We start from the raw sequence: 15,291 nt of genomic DNA, 5'->3' as shown, positions 1-15,291 counted from the left end.
CCTATTTCAGCCCTTTACTTAGCGTTCTTCTCAACCAATCACGTTTTATTTGAGAAAACAGAGACCATTGGGCATCCGTTCCCTGCAGAGGCGTGCTCACTGGCACAGCACAGTCTGCCTAAGGTTTACTCTCTCCTGGCCTTTACCTACTAAGCGTCTAGAGCAGCGGTTCTCAACCTTCCCAGTGCTGGGACCCTTTATTACAGCTCTTCATGTTACAGTGACTCCCAACCATAAAACTACTTCCACTGCTACCTCATAACTAATTTTGCTACTGGTCTTAGGCAGCCCCTGTGAAAGGGTCATCAAACCCTGAAAGGGGTCATGACCTACAGGTCATGTGAGACCCACTATTCTACAGAGGAATGTCAGGCTTCCTCTCAGTGCTTGTGCTTGTACACCATGCTCTAGAAGGGCGATTTCTCTCACCATGGTAGGAAATGTGGAGAAACTTCTCAACAGATCCAATCTATACGCTATCCTATAATCAATGCCTCTCTTAAAGAACTTGCTACACCAGCCGACATCTTTCCAGTACCACCAACCTAAGGTGTATGGGCGCTTCTCACCTCAGAAAATAACAACCCTTTGTCCCACAGTCTAGACTGTTGATCCATTCCAAAATGCTTTATGACAAAATGGTTTGTCTTGGTTTGAGGGTTGTCTGTGTCTTATAAATCCTAGAATCGAAATGTACATACAGATTACACACATCTGTAATAATTAGTTGCTTTGGGATTAAATGACTACACCAAGGTTTTAGACAGTGGGGAATTGTGGTATGTGTTTCTGGGTAGACTGAGGGAGAAGAATCCTAACACTACCCAGGGCTACATATTATGACTTGTAGTAAAAAAGTAAACAGACAAACCCCAGCATAAAATTTGTCACATTTTAAAAGCAGCTTTACAGTGTATTTGATATCTGATCTCCAGCCATCTTTTCTTTATGGTATAACCTGCTGAATGGCTGAGACCTCTAACCACCCTACTGCTGCTCAAGTCAGGCAGATTTTCACCCTAACTCTGTTCAAAGATTGTACCTTATTTGTGGGATTTGCTTTCTGTTCCACATGTCTGTCACTTCATTGAATTCTCTGGTCATATCTTGTAGTAATCCCTTATTTCATTTATCTGTCTGTGTTCTCTTAGAATCCATTCAATGGCTTGTCTATGACTTCTTTGGTTTCTTTGAACACAGTTATAACCATTCATTTGAATTGTGTGTCTGGGATTTCATCTAAGTCATTCTTTTTGGAAGGCCATTACTGTGGGGCTGGCTGGTAATTTTTGGAGGCATTGTGTTATCTTGGAGCTTTGCGTCTCTTTGGTGTTCGCATTGGGACTTTGTGCACCTGGCTTTGGCTTTCTGGTTGAAATGTTTTCAGTTACTCTTATCCTCCCAATGGTGTGACTACAATGCTCAAAAGCGATTAGGTTGTAGTAGGGTTGAAAAGTCATTTTTTTCCCATTAGACTCATGGTCAATCCTCAGTCCCCAGTACACCCCTGAGAGTACAATACTATCTGCAACAACAGACAGTATCAGTCAAAGGGAATACTCACTATTAAAAAATAATAATAGTGGGCAGAGATGAAGAGCAACTGCCAGGGTACGCACCTCTGCTTGTAACTCCAGCTCCCGGGGATCTGACAACTTCTTCTGGCCTCTTTGGGTACCCATACACAAGTGGCCCATACTCACATGACAAATACAAATAAATAAAAATAAATCTGTTTTTAAAAATACAGAAATAGTCATATAAAAGGTAATCACCTTGTGCAGCCCGTACATATGAAAGCAACCATTTTAGTTAAATTTTAAACCATCACAATGCTTTGTGGTCTACTGCTTATTGTGGGAATGTGTTAAAAGCAAGCATGTAGCGGAGTAGCACCAGTTATCCGTGCTGCGTTGATATAAAGTATCAGGGGAAAAAGAGAGAACAGAACAGTTCAGATAAGATGAAGAGCGGAGTTGAAGCAGCTTGGGCTACAGGTAGACTGAAAAGAAAGGTAAAGAACAACACTAAGACCCTACAAATCAGGTCAGCCCGGTCCTGGCTGGTTTTATGTCAGTTTGCCACCCTGAGCTGGTGGCCCTGGGTTCTATAAGAAAGCAGGCTGAGCAAGCCACAGGAAGCAAGCCAATAAGCAGCGCCCCTCCATGGCCTCTACATCAGCTCCTGCCTCCAGGTCCCGGCCCTGCGTGAGTTCCAGTCTTGACTTCCTCAGATGATCAGCTACAGTGTAGAAGTGTAAGCCAACTTGCTTTTGATCACAGTGATTCATTGCAGCAATAGAAACCCTGACTAGGACACAGTGCTTGTAGCCTACCCTCACCTCCATGTCTGCCTTGAGGAGAACCCTTCAGGAGCTGTTTTGCAAATACTGACTGTATTTCTGTACCATCCTGGATGTCCAGTATGCTGCTTGAAGTTTATCTCTAAGTTCCCTGCACACTCTGCCTTTGGCCAGTTTCCAGCTTGCTGAATACTGCATGGTTCTGGTTCAAAGTTTCTTCTCTGTCTAGCAAAGCTCTGTGACCAGACTTCAATGTACAACCTTAGGACACTTGTCCTGGGGTTCACAAAAGGGTCTCAGGCTGCTGAGTCTCCATTACAAGGTTCTCTCTCTCTCTCTCTCTCTCTCTCTCTCTCTCTCTCTCTGTGTGTGTGTGTGTGTGTGTGTACATATACACATGATGTATGCATATGTATGAGGTATGTGAATCTTTATGTATATATACATACATAATATATATGTGTGTGACTATTAGATATATGTATGCTGGTCATAGGTTGGCAGACTATATTGCTCTATCACTCTCAGTCCTTTTTCTGTAGTTGTGTGTGGTGCATACATGTGGAGTGTGAGGTGCTTGCACATGTGTGCTTGCATGCAGAGTCCAAAAGACACCCTGGGCATCTTCCTCTTGCACCTGCGCCTTACCATTACTATATTTTTGTGTGTGTATGTGGGAGTGGCGCTTATTTGTGCATGTGGGTGTGCCACATGCTTGCATATGGAAGCCAGAGAGGAACACCAAGTGCCCTCATGTTTGGCTCTCTGCTTTATTCCCTGAGACAGGTCCTCTCACTGAACCTGGAGTTCTCCATCCAGGAGCAAGTCTGGCAGCCAGAAAGCCCCTGCTGCGCATACATGCCTCCAGCTCTGGGGTTACAGACAGCATGCCATGCACAGCTCTTTACCTGGGTTCTAGGGATTTGAGCCCAGGTCCTCATGCTTGCCCAGCAAGTACCCCTATCCACCAAGCCACCCTCCCAGGCCACATGTTTCTAGACAGAGTCTCTCCCTCAACCCGAAGCTTACCAAATCAGCTAGACTGGCTGGCCAGAAAGACTCCAGGATTCTCCTCGCCCCTGCCTCCTCAGCACTGCGACTATAGGTGTGTACCATTGTTCCTTGCTCCTAAACGGACACAAAAGATCTAAACTCAGGTCCTTATTCCTGTGTGGCAAGCCCATTGAGCCACTGAGCCACCCTCAGCCCCAGAGGACTTTATAAATGGTGTTGCGTGGCTTCTGCATGGAGTGCTGAATGCCAAGAGCTTAGCACAGAACACAGAGAAGAGGGTTTCCCTGGCATTTCCTGCCGGCACTGAAGACTTACTGGGTCACGCCTCCTTTTCTGCTCTTTCAAATATCCATTTCTGGGGCCGGAGAGTTGGCTCCACCGTTGAGAGCACTGGCTGCTCTTGCAGAGAGCCCCGAGTTCAACTCCCAGCATCCACATGGCAGCTCACCACCTCAGTAACTCCAGTTCCAGAGACTCCAGTGCCCCTTCTGACCTCTGTGGGAACCAGGCACATTTGTGGGTGCTCACATACATGCAGGCAAAACACTCATACACATAAAATGATGAAATAAGTAAATCTTTAAAAAATTAAAAGTAAAATAAAGTACTCATTACTGAAACCACGTGCAGACCTCCTTAGCTCTTTATCTGTGGCTCCCAACAGGAAGTGGGAGTCCCCACTACCAACCTTTCCAGGACAGACTGAATTTTCTCTCCTGATTTGTAAAGCGCATCACTTTACTTGCAGTTATAGCTACACACATCCATGCCTCACCCGCCTCTTTGACAGCTGCTATTCAACTTTCCCTAGGTTATTCCCTGGAGACTGGCAGGCCATGCCTATGTATTACCTGTGTGTCACCCACTATCTTCTCCATTCTTTTCTATTGTCCAGTCTTCTATTGGTCATTCACCAGACTGACTGCACAGTCAGTGGTCCTAAGAATCATTATGCATACATACATATATATAATACATGCATGCATGCTTACATACATACACATATATATGCATACATACATACGTACATATATAACATACACACACACACACACACACACACGTTGAGGGTTTTAATTCTTGTCACCCTGGAACACAAGTCATTCCAGTCCATTGGCCTGGCATTCTAATCTTCACAAATGAGGGTTTGCCATGTGCTGAATTTATTGCAGCCGTTTTCCATACTAAACCATGATACTAGGCTCATCAGCTGTTAACCAAGCTGATTGTCAGGGTAGGTTGTCTATCAAGCTGATTGCTAGATAGGGAGAGACTGTCAACAATAATAACGGGCAACTCTCCCTGCTTAGAGCAAGGCCTACAGTCAGTCCGACAAGGAAAGAATCTACTTGCTTATGACTATAATGGAAACTCCCTTTATAGCTTCCCATGGACACCCCCAACAGAATGCTCTTGTATATGCTATTTCCATTTTAGAACTGCGTTCCTTTGACTCTGGCCTCCTGTTCCCAGACGCTTTGTGACCCCAGCCATGACGTGTTGGATATTTTACATCTTGACACAGCCATGCCCTTTGGTTATGGAGGCGGCTGCACAAATGCTCAATAACAAGATTGTTTAGTGTTTTCCAAAGGGAGACTAACAGAAGCATTTGGTACTTATCTAATCCAGAGGCTGTGATGGAGTTCGCATTGAGTGGGGTGGCTCTGTTGGGTGCTGGTGCCATTGGTTGGCATTTCTAACCATATCGTATCATTGAGATCTTACAGCTGTGATGGAAGAACAGACTGCAGGCATCTGCTGTTATGAAGATCTTGTTCAGATGCTCAGCCTTTTGTGGGTAATTTTATGGATTTGATTTCTCCAAATCCCGAATGGGCCCACCAGGGGTTGAGCCCTAAGTGTAGAGTGTAGGACTCAGTCTCCTGACCTCGGGTGTCCCGGGCAGATTCGCTCTCCCATTGCCTGGTGTCCAAAACTCTGCAGGCAACTTTCTCTAATGAGTCTCTTCCTTTCTGGAGTTATTTGTGGGGTTTCACCTTTTCCACTCCACAACTGCTATTCTCAGGGCCACTTCAGGAGAAGGCAAACTGTTCTGTCTACTTCAACCCCTATCTGTGTGGGAATCTTTAGATGACGGCCACAGATGCCTTTATAAACAATAAAATGGATAGAGCTCCCTTAGTGCCGACTTGAGTGCAGTGAAGCACTCATCTTAGCCACAGAACCTGGGGACTCAAAACAAGCTACTCTCATCTAACCATATAGATATGTGAAGTTTTTAATTATTTTATTATTTTGATGTATGTGTGTGTGCGTGTGGGTACCTATGGGGGTCAGCAGAGGATGCTGGGGTCCTGGAGCTGGGGTAGAAGGTGTTCATGAGTCCCAGTTCAGGAGTTCATGGATGCTGGGAACTGAATGTGGGCCATCTGCAGGAGCAGAAAGTGCTTTTAATCACTGAGCCAACTCCCCAGATCCATGTGAAGTATTTTTACCTATAGCTCAGCTGAGACATTTGCTTAGCATGTGCAAGACTCTTGTTTTAATGCCTTGCCCAGAGAAATAAATCCATGAACAAGATGTCTGAATATGAAACAAAGACAGTGTGACAGTCAGTGTTACCACCTAGGAAACGCACCTTTGAGTGTGACTGCGGGGCCAGGAAGTGTTTTGATTATATAACTGAAGTGGGAAGACCTGCCCACGGTGGGTGTGGCCATTCTCAGATTGGGATCCTGTATGAAAATGGAGAAAGTGTTCTGAGCACAACCATGTATTAAAGTATCGATCCAAGCTCTTCACTGTGGGTCTAATGTGACTGGTTCTCTCAAAAATCCACTTTACCACGCAGTTTATTAGACTTCATCTACCCCTCAATCAAAAGTGTTTGACACTCAACGTAATGACATGCTAAGAGTAACTACAAAGAAAAAAATCTAATAGAAATCTATACATGTCTTTCCAAGCAACAAATGTGTTCAATTCAAATTATCTGCACCTGCAATGACACTGGCACTCTGCAGTTTGTGTCTGTGTGGACAGAAACCTCGGATGTGATGTGAAAACACGAAGACCTCATTAGAGGTTAGCACCAAGTGAACTCTGCTTGACAGTAAGGGGCAATAGGAACACCAATTAATCATAGTAATATCTCAACCCCCCCCCCAAAATCCCACCTCTCCCATAGATCGTTAATAGCTTCCTTAAAGAAACATAATGTATATTCCCCAAGGAAACAGAATAAATACTGACTATAAAAGGGGGATTCATGAGTGGTTTGCATGGTAGAGGTTGACTAGCCTGTCATCAGCAGACTAGAAAGTCAGCCAGGGCAAGAAACTGAAAGTCTCAGAACAATAGGAGCCAATGAGACAGCCCATCTGAGACCAAAGGCACAAAGTCCCCTGGAGAGGTGACAGGTGAGCCCAAGCTGGAAAGCTGAAGGTGGTGTCTGATTCCCAGACGATGATGGCACCTACAGGCACTCTAGCTAAGGAAGGACGCAGCTCACAGCTCGGATGCACCAGCAGGCTTCCAGCTTGTACTTTTGTTCCTCGGGGAACCCCACCTACTGGGTAGTGACCCCCACATTCAAGGATGGCCCCTCCCAATTGGTCATGCTTCTGCTCACATCAATCATCTCTAATCAGACCCTGACAGGTGCTTCTGGAAGCTGCATCCCTGACCTATGAACCCACAGTCCTTTTAATTGAAAACCTTGGCTATCACAAAGCAGATATTTAAAAGTATTCTCAATTATTATTATTTTATGTTCCAAATTTTCTGAAAAAGGACACGATGTCAACTTTTTCCCATTTGTTATATGAATGCTCTCATGGCATCTCAATTTTTTACTCTTGGCTGTAAAGCTTAAAACATTTACTCTCTGATCTGGCTTTGTGGTTAACAGCGCTGACTGCTCTTACAAAGGACCCTGGCTTGGCTCCTAATGCTCAAATGGTGGCTACAAAACCATCTGTAACTCTTCTATCAGGAGATTCAATGCTTCTTCTGGCTTTCCAGGACACCTGACATACATGGTACACATGCAGACAAAATACCCATATACATAAAGTGAAACTTAACAAAATCTTGCTAATAACCAAATATAAAATAACCTATGCTCATGCCCTTCCCTCAATAAAGTGTAATTTAAAAAGAAAAACAAGCTTGCTGGTGGCCAAATGCATGCATGCCCCTCCCCCAAATAAGGTAAAAGGCAACTTCTTCTAGGTGCAGTTTAAATATAGCCAAGGGTAAGAGTTCATTTTAACAGAAACCCACCAGTCCAGAGCCCACCTTCTGTTCTGACTCCAGCACCACACTCATATTTTCCTGTGACAGATCCCAGAGATAAGTACTAAATAACCAGAGAATACCTGCTTAATCCAGAACAATCCAGAATCATTTATAGACCCTGCTTTGCTTTCTCCATGAGACCTCAATAAAGACCCAGGCCCATGCTCACTGCAGAAGCCAAGCTGAAATCCTGAAGTGTGAAATGTGGACGGGATCTCACATAGAGTGAGGTGACAGAGAGTGCAGTCCTGACAAGAGCCTAAGGAGTCGAGGTTCTCACAGTAAATGCTCTGTAAAGACACATATATCTGGGGCTTCATAGACAAGAGTCAGGTTACCCACAGACATAATTTTTGTTTTATACTATGTAAGCTCAAGTCGCCACTTTTGAACCTCTATAGTAAAGGACACAGTTCTTGGGGCCTGTGAGCCCTACTTGTATCCCCTCTTGTGATGACACCAGCTTCATGGTATCATATCTAAAGTCGCATTCTTACAGCATCAACTTTGGACAACCCTGACTCATTCGAGTCCCTTTGGGTTACACATGATAGAAACACATGATGGGTTAAACATGATGGCTACAGGAAGGAGCCTAAACAAAAGAAAAATGTATTTCACTTAGCAGAAGGTTGAGAGATAGGAAACTCAACTGCACTCTTTTCTTTTTAAAGATTTATTTATTTATTATTCTAATGAAGTACAGTGTAGCTGTCTTCAGACACACCAGAAGAGGGTATCAGAACTCTTTACAGATGGTTGTGAGCCACCATGTGGCTGCTGGGATTTGAACTCAGGACCTTTGGAAGAGCAGTCAGTGTTCTTAACCACTAAGCCATCTCTCCAGGCCCTCAACTGCACTCTTAAGGAATCAGGGTTTTTAAAAACTCAGGAGACAGCAGGTTTTGGCGAGGATGTGGAGAAAGAGGAATACTCCTTCAGTGCTGGTGGGATTGTAAGATGGTACAACCACTGTGGAAATCAGTCTGGTGGTACCTAAGAAAACTGGACATGACACTTCCAGAGGACCCTGCTATACCTCTCCTGGACATATACCCAGAGGATTCCCCAGTATGCAATAAGGATACATGTTCCACTATGTTCATAGCAGCCTTATTTATAATAGCCAGAAGCTGGAAAGAACCAAGATATCCCTCAATGGAGGAATGGATACAGAAAATGTGGTATATATACACAATTAAAAACAATGGATACAGAAAATTGGTATATATACACAATTAAAAACAATGAATTCATGAATTTTTTAGGCAAATGGATGGAACTGGAAAATATCATCCTAAGCGAGGTAACGCAATCACAAAAGAATACACATGGAATGCAATCATTGATAAGTGGATATTAATTAGCCCTGAAGCTCTGAGTACTGAAGATATAATTAGCATATCAAATGATTCCCATGAAGAAGGAAGAAGAGGGCCCTAATCCTGGAAAGGCTTGATCCAGCATTGTAGGGGAGTACCAGGACAGAGAAAAGGGAGGGGGAAAGATAGGAGAATGGATGGAGAGAAGAGGACTTATGGGACATATGAGGAGGGGGGGAACTGGGAAAGGGGAAAGCTTTGGGATTATAAACAAGGAATATAGAAAATTATATATTATATATTATACGTTATACGTTATACGTTATACGTTATACGTTATACATTATATATTATATATTATATATTATATATTATATATTATATATTATATATTATATATTATATATTATATATATAAAAGGAGTCAGGGTTTGTTGCTCTTTAATGCTGGCTTTTCTCCTATCCATTTAGTTTTGGTCATTGGCTCCAGTTCTTGAATCTAAGTTCCATTTTACTGTACAACTGCTCTGTAGAAACAGACGCTTCCTCCAGACTCCCCAGATCAGAATGCTCTTGGCAACTCTGCTGTCCATCCCTAGTGAGGCAGTGGAATTAGGTCAGTCTCAACCACCTCTGGCACAGGGACATGTAATTAGCTTCGCTGGGCTACAGAGTAAAAGATAGATGAAAACATGCAGATTCGCTTAGAAGAAAGGAGAGGCAGGGTTTAAGTTGTGCCCCAATCTCCAGTAAACACTTCTGCAAAGCCTGTCTTCGGATTCTTTTATTCTTTTATTTGGAGTCCCTTACCCTAAAGCAATCCTTTCCTATTGCATTCAAATATGTCTTTATGTGCATTAGAATACTTGGAGTATTTGCTCAAGTGCAGGTCTTTAAGCTCTGCAGCCAGAGGTTCTGTGTTAGTTTAAGCACTGAGCATAACACATTCACTCACGTGAGTTTCCTGGGATAGTTAAAGAGGCTGATGGGAACATATGACATCAGTTGTGTGGCCTGTGTACAGGATGATAGACCTACCAACACTTTCTATCATGGTAACATGACAATATTCCACTGCAACTCCTTCTAAATGCATTCTGGGAATACCTTGTTCCTTTTTCCCTTATAATCCAGAGGTGAAAATTATGGTCATCCTCTTACTATTTCTCTGTGTGTCTGCATTCTGGACACAGTGAGTCAACAAATACTCCAAAATCGAGAAGAAACATTGTCTAAATGATGAATCAAGGGGATGTCCACTGTAGTTCAGCCTATTTCCCTCAGATGGACACAATGGCAGCTTCCTGATGAACCAGTAATACAAGTAGGAGACTTGCTTCATCGTTTACAGTGCTGTAATCTGGGCATGTGGCTAACGGGTAGAATGTGCTGTGCTCAGCCACACAAGGCCCTGGGCTAAACCACCAGCATCATACAAGTTAAAAACATTAAACATTTGTTTTTATTTATGTGCACGTGTTTAGATATATGTATGTCCTCTCTCTCTCTCTCTCTCTCTCTCTCTCTCTCTGTGTGTGTGTGTGTGTGTGTGTGTGTGTGTGTGTATGTGTGAGCATGCGAGCATGCACTGCACACGCATGTATACAAGAGGTCTTCAGATTCCCTGGACCTAGAGTTATAGGCAGTTTGAAGTCACCCACATCAGATCAGGGAGCCAGCTCAGGTTCTCTGGAGGAGCGGGAAGCACTCTTAACCACGGAGCCATCTCTTCTGCCCAAAAGAAAATATATGGCATTATTAAAGTACAGACTGCAAAATTCATGTGGGTTTTAATATTTAAAAAAGAAGATGTCAAAGAAATTTTACTACCTCCTTGACTTATCTGACTGAATTCTTATTCTCTTAGGAGTTCTCTCTGCTCTTAGGGGTAATTTGGTGACTTAAAAATATCAGGAAATCCTAAGAAAAATAATCTGATTTTCTTAGAGTGTTCCAACATCAATCATTAAAAACTTCTGTAGCTCAGACCAGAGTGAAGAAATTTTTTCTTGGTTATTTAAAATTTAAAGCCAGCAAAATTACTCAGCAGGTAAAAGCATTTGCTATGCAGTCTGGTGACCTGACTATTCCAGATATGGTGGTAAGAAGAAAGAACCCCTGAGAGCTGTCAGCTGACCTTCACACACACACACACACACACACACACACACACACACACACGCACGCACACACACACATGCATGGACACACCTAGTAATGAGCCTTCACTTGTTTTTCTTCTGAGATGAAGTGTCTCTATGTAGCCCAGTCTGGCCCTATCTGAAGAATTCTGTCTCAGTTTCACAAGTGCTAGAATCAAAATTGTGTGTCACTATGCATATGTCACGCATGCACTATGCATACCTCCAATCTTCTAACATGCTAAGTAAATTTTCCTATGTAATTTTGTGAGCCAGCCTAATTTTCTATGATTGCTTTTCCTCTTGATTGTTTTTTCCAGTGATCACAAATGCTGAAATCTGTTTTTGTGCATGTTACAAATAAAAGCTGTGTGATTGGGTTTTGTGTGGAGGCCCAGAAAAAAAAAGTGTGTCCCCCAGTCAAATCTAAGACACTGAGCCTGACATGTCCACTCATACATCCTGCCCTCGGGGACACAGGGACTTCCTTAAGGACCCCCAAAAGCTCTTTCCAGGACCATAACCTCCATAACCAGAACTTTGGGCATTTACCACACACACACACACACACACACACACACACACACACACACACACACACACATTTCATTGGCCTGGAATGGGTCAGATTAGACACAAAGTTCCAACTGCTTTACAAGACATTCTAAAACGAGCTTCCCTCAGCAATTCCTTCTCTGATTTTTCCTATTAGTCATTTCCATTCTAAATATACAGATATGTTATCACTTTCCCACTTAACAAGGAAAACAAAGAAAAGCTCTTTTGGCCCCCACTACCTCCTCTGGCAACGGCTGTCTCCACTGTCTACAGAAAGGCACCATCCAACAACCCCCCTCCTCCCTGCCGGCAGCTCTCATGTGCTGCTCCTCCAGCCACTCACTCGGGTCTCTACCTCTCCACTTGGCTGTTCTTGTTACTCTCTTCCCTCATATAAAATCCAAGCACGCGCCCTTCCATCTCACATGACCATCAGCAGCAGTGCTATCTAAATGCCTTGAAAATGTGTACTTTATACCTTGCCTTGTGTTGTCTACATGCATATATTCTTTGTTTGTTTCTTTGTTTTCGAGACAGGGTTTCTCTGTGTAGCCTTGGCGGTCCTGGAACTCACTCTGTAGACCAGGCTGACCTCAAAATCAGAAATCCACCTGCCTCTCCCTCCCAAGTGCTGGGATTAAAGGCGTGCACCACCACTGCCCGGCTACATGAATATATTCAACTACCATCTCAAATTTTTCACTTGACTATCTGATGGGCCTGTTCCAAACTGGATTTCTGATCTTTCCTGCCACCTCTGCCCCCCCCCCCGGCTCCTCCTGTTGAGCTGAGGCAATCCTATCCTCGCAGGAAACAAGCAGTCATTAGTAGATTCATTATTGATTCTTCTCATTTCCTTGCCTCACACCAAATCACTAGGGAGTGTGCCTGCTTAAACTATATCCAGAATCCAACAGCTTCCTAGCACTCAGGAAACAGAGACAGGTGGGTTTTGTGAGCTTGATACCAGCCTGGTCTACATAGTGAGCTCTAATCCAGCCAGGGCTACACGGTGAGACTCGGTCTCAGGAAAATAGCAACAGCAAACCAGAAACAACAGAACTTTAGTTCCTTTAGTAATTTCACTGGGACTGTGAGGGGCTGTTTTCTTCTGGTTGATTGCTTTTCTGGTGTGTGTTTGTGTGTGTGTGTGTGTGTGTATGTGGGGGGGGCGGGGCAGAGACACAGAGACAGACACACAGAGAGCAATGTCAACTTCTTCAATTGCTCTCTTCCTTGTTTTCTGGGACAAGGTCTCTAACTGAACACAGAGTTCACCAATTTAGTGTAACCAGTCTGCAAGCCCTCCGGGCTCTGCCTTCCCAGAGCTAGGACTGTAGGCAAGAAATGTCCACGTCTTATATTTTGCATAGGTGTTGGGGAACCAGACTCAGGTCCTATGCTCTATCCACTGAGCCATCTCTCTCTCTCTCCAGCCCTATCAGTTGCCCTCCCCCGCCCCGTTCCAAGAAGTGTGACTACGGTATTTTACATGTGGTTGGCACAAAAACAAAAGTTGCTGATTCTTGTAAACTTCTGTTCCATGCACTGGGGAGCTAAACGGATACTTTACATTCCTCCTGGACCGAATCATGTCTGTGTGTTTTCATCACCAAGACTCAAAGAGGCATCTGCTTGCCACTTGACAGATGTTGGACTCACAGGAGACTCCTGTGGAGAAAGACTTCATGGTAGTTTTATAAAGGTCATCGGAGAGGCGACCATAGGCAATGAAAAGATACTGACAGGATGTAATGCTGCTCTCCATGTCACCAGCCCATTACCAGCAACTCCTAGCTTAACACTACCACCGTCTAGCATGTATTTTACCATCACCCTGTTATTAATCATGTAGTTTTATGGGGTTTTTAATCTTAAATTCACCTAAATAACCTTCTTCTTGGTTCACGTTTCCACACAGTAACTGTATCCTAAAAGGAGGAAATGAATATTATTAAATAGGCAATTCTCAAAGCTCACCATACCTCTGAGAATGCCAACTGCAATCAATAAGACTTCATACTTATGATTTTGTCATATAAAAGCTCATTATTTGGAGCCCTGTATTTGTATTCTAGTATTACTTTTTTTTCCTACAAAAGTTAAAGGAATGATAAACTTCAGAAAATAAGAAACAATAAACAATGGACACCTGTTAGAGCCAAGGAAACCCATGATGCTCCAGACAACATTTAACAAATAGATGCAAGTATATGATTCACAGAAACTTGGTGTCAAAGAAACCAGGGTATACATAAGGGAAGAATGGCAATGTTCTCATTAGGAAGTTGGTATTAGTCATGGTTCTCCAGAGAAGCGGGTCTGAGATTCTTCAGGAACTGGCTTAGGAAGTTGCTGGATCTGGCAAATCTAACATTTGTAGGGCAGTTTGGTGGGCTGAAAATTCAGGTTAGAAACTGTGGTTGCCAGTCGTGAATTCGAAACTCCCAGGGCCGGACCAGAGGCTGCTCACGCTGGGTTTCCATGCTACATTCTGAGAATTCTTTCTCCTTCAGATATTGTCAGTCTTGACATGCTAGTCCTCAGCTGATTAGATGAAGTCTGTACCCCCAAATCCACTGATCTAAAAATGCTAGCCACACTTTAAAATGCCTTTTTGAACGCTGTAACATCTGCACTGGTATTTGACCTACTGTGCATCTCAACTACTCAACTTGATGCGTAAAATCACCCATCAAAAGATAATCAAGGAATATTCTTCCTCTCTTATTCTCCCATTGAGGAAGGAAAACAACTCTGAGACTCTAAGACATATGCAGGGGCTCTGGAAAATGGAAACTAAAATAAGTCATTTGAAAATAACAGACAGTAATCTCGTGGCTTTGATATCTAACACTGCTGCTAAAGATTCCAGAACTGTCAGTCTAGCCCTTAAAGCTCAAGTTCAAAGGGAAAAAGTAGTGACATAAGATAGCAATGTTTGATCATTGTTTATCTAATCTCATTTTCAATTACCATTGATACCCATTTATTACTTAGACCTATAAAGTATAAGATAAAATTTGCAACAACAGCAAATTAAATAATAAGATTAAATAACAAATCTAAGGTTTTTTCTTTTTTAAAAAAAAGAATTACATAGGTTGAATTTGGAAAATTTATTTCTGAACTGAGAATGTTGGCTCACATGTCTGTAATCCCAGTACTTGGAAGTCTGAGGCAGGTGGCCTTCCATGAGTTCAAGGCCAACTTGGGTTATATAACAATATCCTGACTCAAATAATAATTGTTTTATTATTATAATTATTATACAATTATTAAAGTTGCTCAGTTTAACTGTGGTGTAGATAAAAATGAAGCATACAGAATAACATTAGAATAGTCAGTGAGGAGTAATAACAAAATATTATGAAACATAATTTATTATATCTAAGTGTGCATTTTTTGAAATATCTAGTTGATTTCAAGTTCTTTGAGCTTAGGGAAAATTCTGGAAATTATTTATGCTTACCTCCTTTAGCAGTGCCATGATTGTTTTTAAATACAAAGCACAGCAATCTTTGACCCAGTTAATCTGTCTTTGAGAATGGCATCTGACAGTAGCTTAATTAATACCTAGCTGAATACAAACTTTGCAAACCTAGGCTAGAAACCTCTGGTGGGATAGCAAAAGTCCAAACCAGTTTTTCTACAACATTCCCTCCAAGCACCTACCTATCTACCTGTCCTC

Source organism: Apodemus sylvaticus, chromosome 5 (assembly GCF_947179515.1).
Source record: "Apodemus sylvaticus chromosome 5, mApoSyl1.1, whole genome shotgun sequence".
Classification (NCBI taxonomy): domain Eukaryota; kingdom Metazoa; phylum Chordata; class Mammalia; order Rodentia; family Muridae; genus Apodemus; species Apodemus sylvaticus.
Note: the sequence above shows the minus strand (reverse complement) of the source record.